Source organism: Dromaius novaehollandiae, chromosome 1, assembly GCF_036370855.1.
Source record: "Dromaius novaehollandiae isolate bDroNov1 chromosome 1, bDroNov1.hap1, whole genome shotgun sequence".
NCBI classification, from domain to species: domain Eukaryota; kingdom Metazoa; phylum Chordata; class Aves; order Casuariiformes; family Dromaiidae; genus Dromaius; species Dromaius novaehollandiae.
The window spans coordinates 125,488,176-125,501,245 of NC_088098.1; the positions used below are offsets into that span (position 1 = coordinate 125,488,176).

General features: G+C 60.7%; 1 protein-coding gene across 1 annotated transcript in view; it reads left to right on the forward strand.

Annotated features, from left to right (window-relative positions):
- The first annotated feature begins 5,859 nt into the window (after positions 1-5,859).
- The window catches only part of BCOR (BCL6 corepressor), an 81,698-nt gene continuing 74,487 nt past the window's right edge, over positions 5,860-13,070 (forward strand). The window contains exon 1 of the mRNA XM_064497552.1: positions 5,860-6,058. The gene's annotated coding sequence lies outside the window, so the exon portion shown is untranslated. The remainder of the gene's footprint in view (positions 6,059-13,070) is intronic.

The following is a 13,070-nucleotide window of genomic DNA, read 5'->3' on the forward strand; positions in this document are numbered from 1 at the left end:
AGAAAAGACTCTGTGTTACACACATCCTGAATGAAAGCGAAAGCCCAGCGCTTCGGCCCTCCAAGCGCCAAGCTCTCACCTCCCCAGTAATGTCACTAACATACACGTTGGACATACAGAGGTAATTACTCGCACCGGGCGAGACGGCTCTGCGGCGCTCACAGCACCCAGCTGGGGTAGGCTGGCGTGCTCACCGCCTGCCCGCTCGCTCTGGCCTGCGGCTGCGGCCAGCCTGGGGCACTGCACCGGGGGCGGTGGGGCTGTGGGGGGTACTGATCCCCCCGCCTTGGAGACGAGGGGTGCCCGGCAGCCCAGTCGTGTTTACAGAAATGGCAATTTTCTCCCCACCTGCCATTTGCTTTCCCAGGGCACCGAGCATCCTCAGAGGGGCCCTGGGCCGGGCAAGGGGGCTGCCTGGGCAAGGCAAGGCGAGGCGTGGTGGACCTCTGTGGCAGGTGGGCGCCCCAAAAAGCCTCCCCGTGCTTTTGGGCCTGTGTCTCTTGAGGACATGCGGATGACGCCTGAGTGCTGGGGCTGTGTGCATCGCAGCAAGGCCATTCGGCTGTGTCCTGCTTTCCTTCCCCAGACAGGCCGAGGCTCTGTCCCCGCCCGCCGCTGAGCCGGGATCAGCCAGATGATCCTCGGCCGTCGGCTGAGTGGCAGCCGGGCTCTTGGTGGGCAGCATTAGGGCTTGGTCACTCCGTGCTCCTGTGACCCCATGGCAGCTCTCTCCCTGTGCCGCGGCCCCTCCAGCGCCCGCTGCCCCATCGGCTTTTGCTGTGCAATATTTAAAAGAGGGGTTGCATTCTCCCGAAGAGAAGCCCACTCGTTTCCTTGTTGCCAGGAACAAAGCGCACATTCAGAGGGGTGGCTGTTGACGGCTCCCTCTGTATAGCACTGGAAAGCGGGTGGCCTTTGGTTACTGGCAAGGAAAATTCTAATCAGGGTGCTTGTAAGCGGGGCTTTATAGAAGCTTAGTTACAAAAGGCTTACACCAGAGTAATGCAATAACTATAATAACAGCCAGGGAGCCCTAAAGAGGGTGGAATGTGCTTGTGTCTGGATGATTTTCCCCGCTAGCACAGAGAGTGACTGTTTACTGTGAGTGCCATTAAGTATCGCTGGAAACTCACCAACCGCAGACTTATTTCAATATACTTTATTGTTGTATCTGCTCTAAAAGCAGCTCGGTTCGGCCGACTTTTAGATCTTCCTAGCGGGGAGAGCGAAAGTAGGCCGCCCTGGGGTGTCAGAGGCGGGCGGCCGAGCCGCGCCGGGTCGTGGCGGCCCTGCGCGCCTGCCCGAGGGCCGGGGAGCCCGGGCCGCTGCCGAGGCGGCCGATAAGGGCCAGGGGCCCCCGGGGCGGCGGCCGCCCGCCCGGCCGCGGGGCATCGCCTCGCCAGTGCTGCGGGCAGCGCTGCCCCCGCTGTTCCGGCTCAGCCGGGCTCCGGCTTGGCGCAGCTAATGGGATCAGCCGCTGCCCTCTGCTACCGCGGCCGCTTGTTGATTTTTCCAGCTCGCCGCCGGCTCCCCTCCCTGCCCCGCTGCCCGCCTTCCCCAAGCCAGAGCCGGCTACCGCTTGGCCGCCGGCGAGGGCAGCGCGCTGCCGGCGCGGCGCTGCGCGGCGGGGCAGGAAGCGGCTCGGCGGGGGCGAAGGCGGCCGCCCCGCCGCCGCTCCGAGGCACCGCGGCGGCCGCAGCGCCGGGGCCGCTCCGTGCGCGCCGCGCTGGCTCCGCGGCGGGCGGCAGCGGGGGGGCCGTGGGAGCTGGGAGTAGCCGCCCCCACCGCTGCCGGGCACCCCCGGCACGTAAACAGCTTTCGCATCCCTTTTATTTTAAAGGAACAACGGAGCGCAGCGAGCAAACTGCTGCTCCGCGCAGGGCAAGAAAAATGGGTTTTTAATAGGAAAGGTCCGCGTGCTTGGCAGCCCGCCACCGCGGCCGGGGACATAAACAAACAGAGGAGCCGCGAGTTCAGATCGGAGCAGAAGTTGCGCTCCCGGCAAGCCGAGCCCGCGGCGCGGCTTGCGAGGCGCGCAGGCGGCCGCGCAGCCCCGCGGGGCGCCCGGCCGCGGCCCCCGGCCCGCTCCCGCCGCGGCGCGGAGGCAGCTGCGCGGCCGCGGGGCCGGGCCGGGGCCCCGCGCGGGACTTGCGCGCTCGCGGCTCGCCGCGCTGCTCTGGGCCGTCGCGGCGCGGGCTGGCAGCAGGCGGGGATTGGGGGGGGGAGTTTTCTGCGCGTTGCCGAGCCGGGAGCGGAGCAGCCCGAGGGCGAAGCGCCGCGACCGCGTTTGCTGGAGCGTTTTCAAGGTTTCCGCGCCGGGTTTCCGCTGGGGCCGGGAGCAGCGGGGCCCCGTCTGCGCGGCCGGGTCAGCAACGGCGCTGCAGTTCCGGCCCCGCTGGCGGCACCGCGGGGCGCGGCGGCCTCCCGAGGGCTGCGCGTTTCGGGGCCGAGCGGCCCCGGCTGCTGCCTGCCTGCCCCCGCCTGCACCTCGGGGACCCGCTGCTCGCTCGCCAGCGCCCCGAGCCCAGGCTGCGGCCTGACCTCGGCAGCGCCTTCCCCCGCCCGCCTTGCCCTCGGCCCACGCAGGGGGGAGGCGGCCCTGAGCTGGGTGAGGGGCTGTGCGAAGCCTCCGCGGAGCCGGGAGCGCCCCTGGGAGCGGCGGGGATGGGCGTCTAACACGACCCGACGTGCCGGGCTGGAGGAGCCGTGCCTCCCCCGGGGCGAAGGGCCTGGAGGGCAGCCGAGCCCGCAGGGAGCAGCGAGCCGCTCTCCGTGGGCCTGAGCGGGGAGAGCTGGGAGCGAAGTCCAAGCGCCGGCTCGGGAAGCTGGACGCGCGCAAGAGCAGAGGCCGGGAAACCTCCGCCCCCGCTGCGGGCGGGCCCGGCGCTGGCAGCCCTTTCCCTGCGCGGGGGAGCAGGTTTCCGGGCTTCCCCGGCGCCGACGGAGTGAGGCCCCGGCTCGGGCCGCCCTGCCCCGAGGGGAGGCCGTGCTCGCTGTCCTTGCAGCTATCTGCGGCTCGCACGGCGGCAGAGGTCCCCGCGGCCGCCCTGCACCGGGGGGCACGGCGCGCAGCTGGGCGCGGAGACAACGCCGGGCGTGACCGGGACGGCAGCGGCGGGCAGCGGCGGGGCTGGCAGCGGCGCTGCCCCCCTCACCGCTCCGGCAGCTGCCAGCTTTTTTGGCAGGTCGCTCGGCGGGCGTTTCCAGAGAAGTCCTGCTAGGGCTGGAAAGGGGGCTGAAAGGGAGCTGCAGACGGGGTAGCGGGGGAAGCCGGGACCGGCCCGGGATGAACCTGCGTTACTCACAGAGAAAAGGGAGAGGTGCAAAGAGCGCGGGGAGGGACTGGCAGAGCCAGCAGCTGGCAAAATGCTGGGCTGTCAGCGTGCCGAGTGGCTGTGGCTGGGGCACGCTGCAGTCCTGGAGCCGGGGAGGAGGCGATGGAGAAGCAGCGGAGAGCCTGGATGGGCAAAGATTGTCCGTCTCAGAAATATTGCGTGGCCTACTGCTTAAAAAAACCTGGCTTCCCCTTCTAGAGGCAGGGTATGCCTGCAGGGTCGTCTCGGTCTCTCTGTCTCCCGTCCCATTATTCTAGTACAGTCTAATCCTTGTGTTGTGACCTACAGCAGCGCTCTGATTTATTTTTAATGCGTTCCGATTCCTGTTCCGTTGTCAAGAGATGCATTGAGATTCATTTTCCATTCCCTGCTTTTCAGACTCCTGTTCTGCTGGAAGGACCCGCCAATAGAGTTTAATTCGATTTGGTATGATTTAATGAACACCTTTATCTTTTGTTTTTAGCAGGGGGGATTAAGCATACAACCACATTCAGCTTTGCTAAATCAGACACGTTTCCCACCGAAATTCTATCTGGTGACACACACTCACTGTAACATTTCATTAACAACCCCCTTGATATATTGATTTTTAATATTTGTATTAAATGTTGTGTAAAATTGAGCTCAGGCGTTAGACGAGATTGTGCAAGTCACAAGACATGACTCCTACTTAATTGTTATTTTTTTTTCGGTCGTGGAACAACAGTTGGAAAGGGGCCAGGAGGAGGGAAAAAAAATCCTCCATGGGGGGAATTAAGGGCCGTGCTCAGGAAGGAGCCGGGGGGAAACCACGGCGCCCCGAGGGCGCGGGCCGCGGGCCTGGGGGACCCCCCCCCCGCCTCGCTCCGCACCTCGGCCCGGAGCTGGGGGGCCGCTGCCCGCTGTCCCCCGCCCCCGCCCCGCACAGCGCCGCGTCCCGGGCCGCGCCGGGCGCCCGGCTCCCGCCGCCTTCCTTGCTCTGCCGGCTCGCTCGCTCCGCGTCGCCTCCCTCCCTCCTGCTACATATGGTTTCTCCCCTCCTCCTCCTCTTCTCCCCCCTCCATGTTGTCTCCGTGACTCTCCCCTCTCCATGTTAAGCCTCTCGCCCCCGAGGGAGCGTTTCCCCGCCGCGGAGCTGCACCGCGGCCCGGCCGGGCTCCGCGCCGCGCTCAGCCGGGCGAGCACAAAGCGCGCAGGGGCGGGACGGGGGGCCCGAGGGTCGGGAGAGGGCCGAAGGGGGCGGGCAGCGGTGCCAGCCAAAACTTCCAGCCGGAGAGTTTCCCGGGTGTGCCTAAAGCCTGAAGCGCCTAAGGAAGCTCAGCTCCCCTCTTTCTTTTACTCCCTCCCCCCCCCCCGCTCTCTCTCCTCCCCCCAGGAAAACGAGGCATTCAGAGATCAACATAATTCACCTGCATCAAAAAACTCGCGAGCTATAAACTAGCGGCTGATCCTCCGCTTAGACTAGTGTTTAGCCGTTCATGCATCACGAGTGTCAAATAAATGCCTGATTGAGGCCCTCAGCGGAGGAATTAGCTTTCCTTGTGCTGGAAATGCATAATAGAGAAAGTGCTGAGGCATCCTCCTCGGAGTTAGCACGGGCTCCGCTGTCTGCGCTCCTCGTTTCAGCAGCTCCCCCCCGGAGCCCGGCCCAGTTCCCCTTCCCCCACCGCCCGCCCTTATCGGCCCGGCCAGCCGCCGCGGGGAGCTGCCCGCGCTGGCCCGGCACCCCCTGCCCGCCGACGGGGCCCGGCGGCGGCGGCAGCAGCCGAGCACCGCTCCCGCGGCCGGGCACCGCCGCGGCCCCCGACGGCGCGGCCCCGCGGCGAGGGCGCCGGGCTGAGACCGCTGGGGTGGGCAGCACTGGGGGCAGGAGCGGGCTTGTGCCACCCCCCTCCCCAACGGGCCGCCTGCCGCTCGGCCGCCCCCTTCCACGCCCGGGGCCGCATCCTGCCGGCTGCTGCCACCCAGCCCGAAAGTTTGGCGGCGGAGGGCAGCAGGAGCTGGGCTGGTGCAAACCTCAGCGCCGCCAGCGCAGCCTCGCTTGGCGGCTCTACCCGCGGGCTCGCTGCCCGGGCGGGTCCCAAGTCTCCCGGCGGGGTGCGGAGCCCGGCACGGGGATCCCGTCGGCGCTGGGCTGGCGGCCGAGGCACACACGGGTTGACCGAGCCGCGGCTGGGGAGAGCGGTTAAAGTGCGCGGGCTGCAGATGCTTTTCAGGCCTCGGCGTCTACCGTTTTAAATTAAAAAAACTCACCCGGCCCGACCATGCACCAGTGACCTGCAATTTCCCCTTCTTCTCAAACTGAAATATGGCCAAACTATCTTAAAGTTAACTTAGGGGCTCGGGACTGAGGCGGGGGAGGAAGGTGGGGGGGGAGGAAATCGCTCTGGTTTGAGATCTCTGTGTCAAGTTTCATCCCCTCCTGACATTTCTGGCTCCGTTCCCAAGCCTCGAAAATGGAAAATTGGGGGAGGGCGGGCGGCGATGTGCGGGCGAGCGGGCCGGCGCTCTCGGCGGAGCGGCAGTGGCGAGAGGGATGCACCAGCGAGCCATCTGAGCGGAGCGCAGGCATCTTCCGCAATCCATTCATCCACTGAAGCGCGTGAAAAGCTGCTGATCGCTGCCATTGTTACTCACAGGCGATGTGGGAACCGGAGCCTCCGCTCTGGCGAGAGATAAATAGCCTCTGACAGCGCCTCTTCGCACCGAGACCTCATCAGATTTCACTAGGCGGACGGTCGCAGGTCTGTGTCGCTCCCTTCCGCGGGCGTCCCTTTAAATCACCGTCTCCGTCCCGTGTTCCCCCACCCCCCCGGCAACCTCCCCAGGCGCTGGTGGCGCCCCCCCGCTCCCCTTCCCCTGCCCGCAGCGCGGTGCGGTGCGGGCGCGCCGGGCGGCCCCGCTGGCTCGGCAGCGGCGCGGAGCCCCGCGGCGGGAGAAAAGTCTCCGCCGACAGAGTTTGGGCAGGCTGCGCCTCCGCCGGGAGGGCTCTGCGCGCCGCGGCTTTTGTCTGGGGCTCCGCGTGCGGCCCCCGGGGCGGCCGCCGGCTCCGCGGCCGGGGCCGTCCCGCGGCCGGGGGGTCGCGTCGCGCCGGCCCCCTCGAGCGGCGCCCGGCCGCACTTCGGCCGGCTCGCCCGCCTCCCGACTCCCCGCCGGCTCCCTCGGGTCGGGCTGGCCCCGTGCTCCGCCGCTCCGTCCTGCCCGCGGGGCCGCAGCGGCCGGGGGCGCCGCGCTGGAGGTAGCGAGAGGGGGGGGGGGCGACCCCGGTGGCCAAAGCGCCGCTTTCCCGGTGCTCGCCGCCCCCGGCAGCCCCGGTGCGGAGCGGCCACGCGTGTGCTGCCCGGAGCCGTGTGCCCCGGGGCTGGGACGGCGGAGCGCCGGGCTCCTTCCCCCCGGACCTCAGGGAGCGCCACGTCCCCGCGGGCGCTGCGAGCAGCTCCGGCGGCGGGCAGGCAAGCCCGCACTTTATTTGCCTCAGCATCCCTCTTGCTCCCCGCCCCAGCCGAGGCCAAGCCGGTGTGGGTGTGCGAGGCAAGGTTATCGCCAGCCTGAGTCATTATTTCCAAGCCGGCTGCCGGGAGAGTCTCTTCCAGGTGGAGCCGGTGCGGGCGGCCGGTACCGTGGGGAGACAGAGGCGGGAGCCCCGGCTGGGTCCGGAGCCCCGCAGCCCGGCTCGGCTCGGCTCTGGCTCCAGCCGGGGCCGCGGCTGCCGGCGGCGGCGCGCCGGGCGGCTCGGCCTCTGCTCCGCGCCCCGCTGCCCTGGGGAGCGCGGGCAGGGTTTTTCCGAGCGCGTCTCTGCAGTCACGTTGCATGCACTTTTAGGCGATTGTTTTCCCTTTCCACTTGTTTGTCTCCTGCTAGCCTCGTAAACTGCCTCATGATTTATTACCTAGGCTAAGTGCTTAATTTGTGAATATGAAACAGATTAAAAGGAGATCGGCGTATTTTAGCAGGCAGGCCAAAGCAAAGCCCAGCAGCTGTTTCGAGTTTGTAGGCATCTCCGAGCTCGTGTTAAGCAGCCTGGCCTGCGAGTGATCAAGGGGGTATCCCCGGGCTCTCTCCGAGAGGCCCACCGCCGCTGCCCGCTCCCCTCCGCGGCTCCGTCCGAGACGCGCGCCCGGGAGAGGACCGGTTGTGCATGTGTGTGTGTGCGAGTGTGTGTGTGCACACGGGAGCAGGGGGTGATGCCGCCCGTCAGAGCGACACCCGCGGCCCTGGGACTCGGCGCCCGCTGCGTTTTCACCCAAGCAGGCTCCGCCGGCCGCGGGCCCCGCAGGCGCGCAGAGGGTTAACGACGACTCTGCCCTCTCCTTCAAAGGACTCACTCGAGATAGAGTAAATACGATCGGGGCGGCGGGGGAGTGGGTGGGGGGTGCTCAGACCACATGATGTAAAAGTAAGACAAGCACACTCCGGAGAACAAAGGCTTCCTACCCCTTTCCTCCCCCTCCCCCCAAAATCTGTCTTAATTCTGCAAGTAAACTTGAGCAGCTATAAAACAAAGAGGAACGATGGAAGTTACAGCCGAGGGACAATCGAAATAAATACCTTTGATGCAGTCCAAGCACGCACTCGCGTTTTTCCGTAGTGCCCCTACCCTCGGCCGGGCGGGTCGTGCCCGCCCCCCCCCGCCACAGGGCGCCGTGCACAGCCGGGGCCGGGGCCGGGGCCGATTTCAGCCGCGGGGCGCAGCGCTGCAGGGAGGCAGGCCGGGCCGCGCCGTCAGGCCGGTGTCGGGGCCAGGGGCGGCAGCGGCGGCAGGGGTCCCCGGGTGCCCCACCACGCCAGCCCGCCGGCAGGGCTGCTGGGCCGGGAAACGTCCCGGTTAGACGTGCCGCTGCCCTGGTGAAACCAGCGAAGTGCAGCGGCGGGGCTGGGGCCGATATCTGGCTCCACCATCCAGGGCCGACATCCATGTCCGGCCCTGTGGGGACCCAACGAGAGGTAAGCGGGGTGTTTGCCCCCCCCCGACTCCGTGGCAGTCCCCGGCCCCGGGCGGTGCTAGTGACACCGTCTCACCCCGCGACCCCCTGCATTTGCAGAGCCGGCGGGCGACTTTCACAGTGGTTACCAGCCCTCCAGGGCAGTTCCTGGCCTGGGGACCACCCTACTGGGCCGGCCCCGGTTCCCCTGGGCTGCCTGGCCTGGCCTGCAGCCCCCGGTAGCCTGGAGGAGGTTTTAATGCGCTGGGGGCTGGGGGAGGGCAGGGGGAGTGCAGCGAGTGGGAAGCCCGTGCAGCCGAGCAGGCAGCAAGGCCCGCTGAGTACAAAGTGCCGCTAGTAAGCTAGAGAGCCAGAGAGGCAAAAATCTATAACGTGCCCCATATCTGTGTACATCGCTTAAGAAGACAGAGCAAGAGCGCTGTCATTCCCACCAGAGCACAGCAGACAAGTGCTGGCTAAGAGAAAAATGACTCATGTGCCCTTGTTGCACCCTGCGTGGTTACTCTGGTGCCACAGATGTGGCTGGTGCCCGAGTCGTGGAAGTGGTGGGAGAGGGGAACAGACCCTGGCCACAACGTGGGGCCCAGGTGTGTGGTGGCACATGACTCACCAGGTTGAGCAGAAGTCTGCTGGGAAGCAGGAGAGCAAAGGGGCATGCCCACAGCATTCAGAAAGACCCCTATGTGTGCGTGTGCATGAAGATGTCAGAGTAACTTTTATCTGGGGAAAGCTGCAGCTTGGAAGCAGTCCTGTGAGTATACACAAGTGAGGGATTGGGGACACCCCCTCCCACAGCAAGGCAGCACCTGAAGGAAGCGTAAAAGAATGAGACAACAGCGGATATGTGTGTGTCTATGCAGCTGTTTCAGGTTGGCTTGAGACGAGGTCCTTCTTCCCTTTTTTGGGGCAACGTTTGTGGCAGGCCAATACTGGAACAGATTTGTCAGGGTCTTGATGAGGTTTGTATCTAGCTGCACCATCCCACGCTTTCTATGTGCCCTGCCTTGTCACATGAGAAATATCACATAGGTGTTATATACTGCCTGGGCCTTGTTGTTCACCAAGAGAAGGTAGGACCACAACTTTTGAGCAATCTGAAGAGCTGTAGGCAAAGGTGGCCCCAGGGTCTCTGCATCTCCATCGATATTATGCACAGAGCTGTTCTCTCGCTGTGAACCTGCAACATCTTAACAGAGATGCAAAAACAGAGGCTTGCGTCATGATGATAAGGTATAGTGCTTTTCTCTTGAAGCACTATACATAACAAGAAGCAGAAAATAAGACAGTGGTAATTGAAAAGGAAGAAAAAATTCAAACTTCTTGGCTTGGCCTTTGCAGTTCCCTCTAGCTCAGGGAGGGCTATGGACACAGCATTAAGCCTTGGTTACACTACAGAAATTCACCACGCTAAAAGTCACCTGGTCCCTTGAGCGCTCTCGTAAAGCACTCCACATCCCCATAGAAAACAGTTTGCATGTGCTTAAAACTATGTGAACTGGATTTGCTTCCAACAGCGCATAATGCCAGTTTCAGCCTGATCCTGCCCGGCTTTCACTGACTTAATGCCTGGATGCATCTAAGTCCAAATGTCTCTGACCAAAATGGTTCAGATCGTCCTCCTGCTGCTGTCCCTTGATGCACTGAAGGCATTTTAAAACCTTCTTAGAAGTGCTCTTCTGTGGCGATTGCTAAGCCTTGGAAACAAAACAGTCAAGAACACTACTGAAGCAGAAGGGGCCAACCCTGATAGTTCAGAGCAGCCAGCAGGCACACTGAAAGGTAGGAAGGCTGCTTCAGCTTGGAGCAGCTCGGTGCTGTAGCAAAAGCACAGCTCAGCCTCTCTTCGTAACCATGGCCCTTTTCTGCCAGCAATAGCAGGCTGCACGCGTCCCATCCTCAGCAGCCTGCAGCCTTCTTGAAGCTAGACTTACACATTTGACGATCCCAGTAACAGTTTGTCACGTTGCACTGTCTCTCTCTTTCTCTGATTGCTAACGTCTCACTGTCTTCAGAATGCTCCTGGGAAGGAGGGAAATGATTAAAAAAAATCCTGTCACCAAGAACTCTTGAGGACCTCTACAGGACCACCTAAACAATGGCTTGATACTCTTAGAGCCTCTGTTTACGGTGGCTGTCTGGGTCTGTTTAGACTTGTAAGCTCTTTGGGGCATGACTCTTCCTCGTGTTTTCTAATGTACTGTGGATAAACAGATAATGGTGGAGTGAAATTCTGTACTAGGGCAAGGAGAAGCTTAGGATGCATAGAGATAAAGGGGGGGATCGATGTATGCTACCTTGGAGGCATCACGTAAATTTCTGGTATTTTGTCTTACCATGTTCACAAGTATCGTGCTACCTGACAGCAGTTTTACTTTGCTGGGAACTATGTATGCGCAGAAGGCAGATTGTTCCTGCTTGCCCAAATAAGAGAAGTAAAACTGTAAAAACTACCACCACAAATGACAGGAAGAGCCATTCCAGAGGTACGTGGAGGCAGGCATGGTCCTAGCTTTGTCTGTGGGCTTGCTTGCTGTGGGTCTTGGAGGCCACTGCGCCCAGAGCCCACATCCTGCAGTTGGAGCAGAACAGTGCGTGTCTGTATGCGTGTGTTCATGTGAATGTAATTTTGTTTCTACATAATGTGGATTATCTTTCCTTTAGTGGCAAATCCGTTCAGGGGTTTAGATAAAAAGAGAAATCCTGCAGCCATTCCATCACTGGGAAAGGGCATGTCTTCTATTGCTTTCTCTGATTCCTTCCCTGAGCAGTCCTGAAACACTTTTTTTCTAGCTCAGCATCTGATCTCACCTTGGGAGCCTACCCACTCTCCGAATGAAGCAGTCTTACACCGGGATGAGAGGGAAAACATAAGGAGGAAGGAAGGCAGAGAGGGCCAGGGGTAGCTCGGGTGCCTGGGAGACCAAGGGAGATGGAGCCTATGGGAGTAGAAGTACCCATCTACGGCACAGCTGGAGCCAATCATGCTCCGTGGTGCTAGTGGGGCGGCGACACCCTCAGTGTCCCCTGTGAAACCATCCCTGGCACGGAGATTGGGTGTGCAGTAGGTGCAGGACACCAAATGGGTTCTTCTTTTTCTGAACTCCAGTCAGACTGCTTGGCTTGCAAAGGGACCAAAGGCAGCCTCACACAAAAAGAGATCTTTGCTGATTTAAATGCAGAATTAGTCTCCTCTGGTTCTAGTTTCTCAGGCAAGAGCCATGCAGGCTTTGGAAATATGAATGTTGTTAATGTATTGGTTCAATTAATTTCTAAAATAAGTTAGGATGCTCTTTGTTTATTCCAAATTTGATGGGGAAGTGCTGTATTTTTTGTAAGACTAAGGTGAGTGCAGGGGTGTGTATTTTACATAGCCTTGAAAATAGGACTGAAACGAGGCACTCGTTTAGTACCAGGCTTCCACACAGCAATGAGTGAGACCCGTGGTAAAAGAAAAAGGCCTGAACATCTGTATTTGCTAAGTGGCACTGGCATCAGCCAGCCAGCTTGCACAGAAGAGCAGACGTGCGGGTGTGAGGCCCAGTTGAGACTGCTGGGTCCCTGGTGCTTTTTAAAAGGAAATAATAGCTTGTGGGGGAACCCTTTCTCGTGGCCTTGGCTCCTGTGACCCCTTCTGATGTATGATATTTAAACAAGGAAATGTCAATATTGGTTTTCCACATACAGCCCCGTTCTGCTCTCCACGAAAACTAATGACAAAATCCTCTGAGAGTCTGAGGAGAGCAGACCCCCAAACAGTCACTCAGACCCAAACACAGTCGGCTGCAGCAGCCTGGAAGAAAGGACACGTTGTAATGAGCAGCTAGACTATGCACTTGCAAGCAAAATAGGAAGAATAGAAACAATGCTATAGAGTGTCACATAGTGACTCAAAGCTGCAGGTCTGATGGTTTGAATGATATTGCTTTTTTAAATTATAAATTGCATTTTGGTACACTATGTGAGGATAATGTGCTGCCTATCAGAACTATGTATGACTCAAGGTTGCTTTGTTACAGCAAAGGTGACTCTTTTTTTGTGCTCGCTTTTTTATAGTCAGGGCTAACTGAGAATTTGATTTGAACCTATTGGCTATCTAGCAATGTTTTCAGAAGGGACTGATGCCAATTGTATGAGAAGATATCCATAAACTGGGCCATCAGAGAGATGATCTGACATACGTGTCCTCTGAGGTAGGAAAGTGTAAGTCATAGGAAGAGAGGGCAAGTGTGTCTGACTCATAGTAAAACAAGGGCATGTGGAAAGTATAAACAAAGAGAGGGCTGCTACTACTAGGACCTAAAGGTTGTGCCACGTGTCATGGGAAAAATAATTTTCCGGGGATACTTTAGACTTAAAGGGGAGTTGTGGCACAACTATATAGTACAGAACACGAGTGGGGCATGCACACAAAAGCAGCTTAACCTTCAGTCCTGTGCTGCCCTCATCCTGGTGTTGCTTGATGCAAGCTGGTCTTTTCCATGTGTTACAGTAGCATCTTCAAGGTTCTCTGACATAAGAAGAACCTCAAAGATCATCCCAGGGTGAAAGCATAGCTATGTGGGTTTTGCGTGGTATTGGTGCCATGACCCTGTAGGCAGGAGCAGAATAAGTGATGTAAGGGTCCCTCAGTCAGCTTTGTGTGCATGGGGAACCACTCCTACAGGGGAAACATCTTGCCTAGGCAGGCCATAGCTGCTTTCCCACAACAGCATGCTGGTGGTGCAGGCCCACAACATTCACCTGGGCTCCAGTGCATGCATGCCCTCTGCTATGGCAGAGATGTCAGTGGGAACAGCCTGGGGAACCGAGGGAG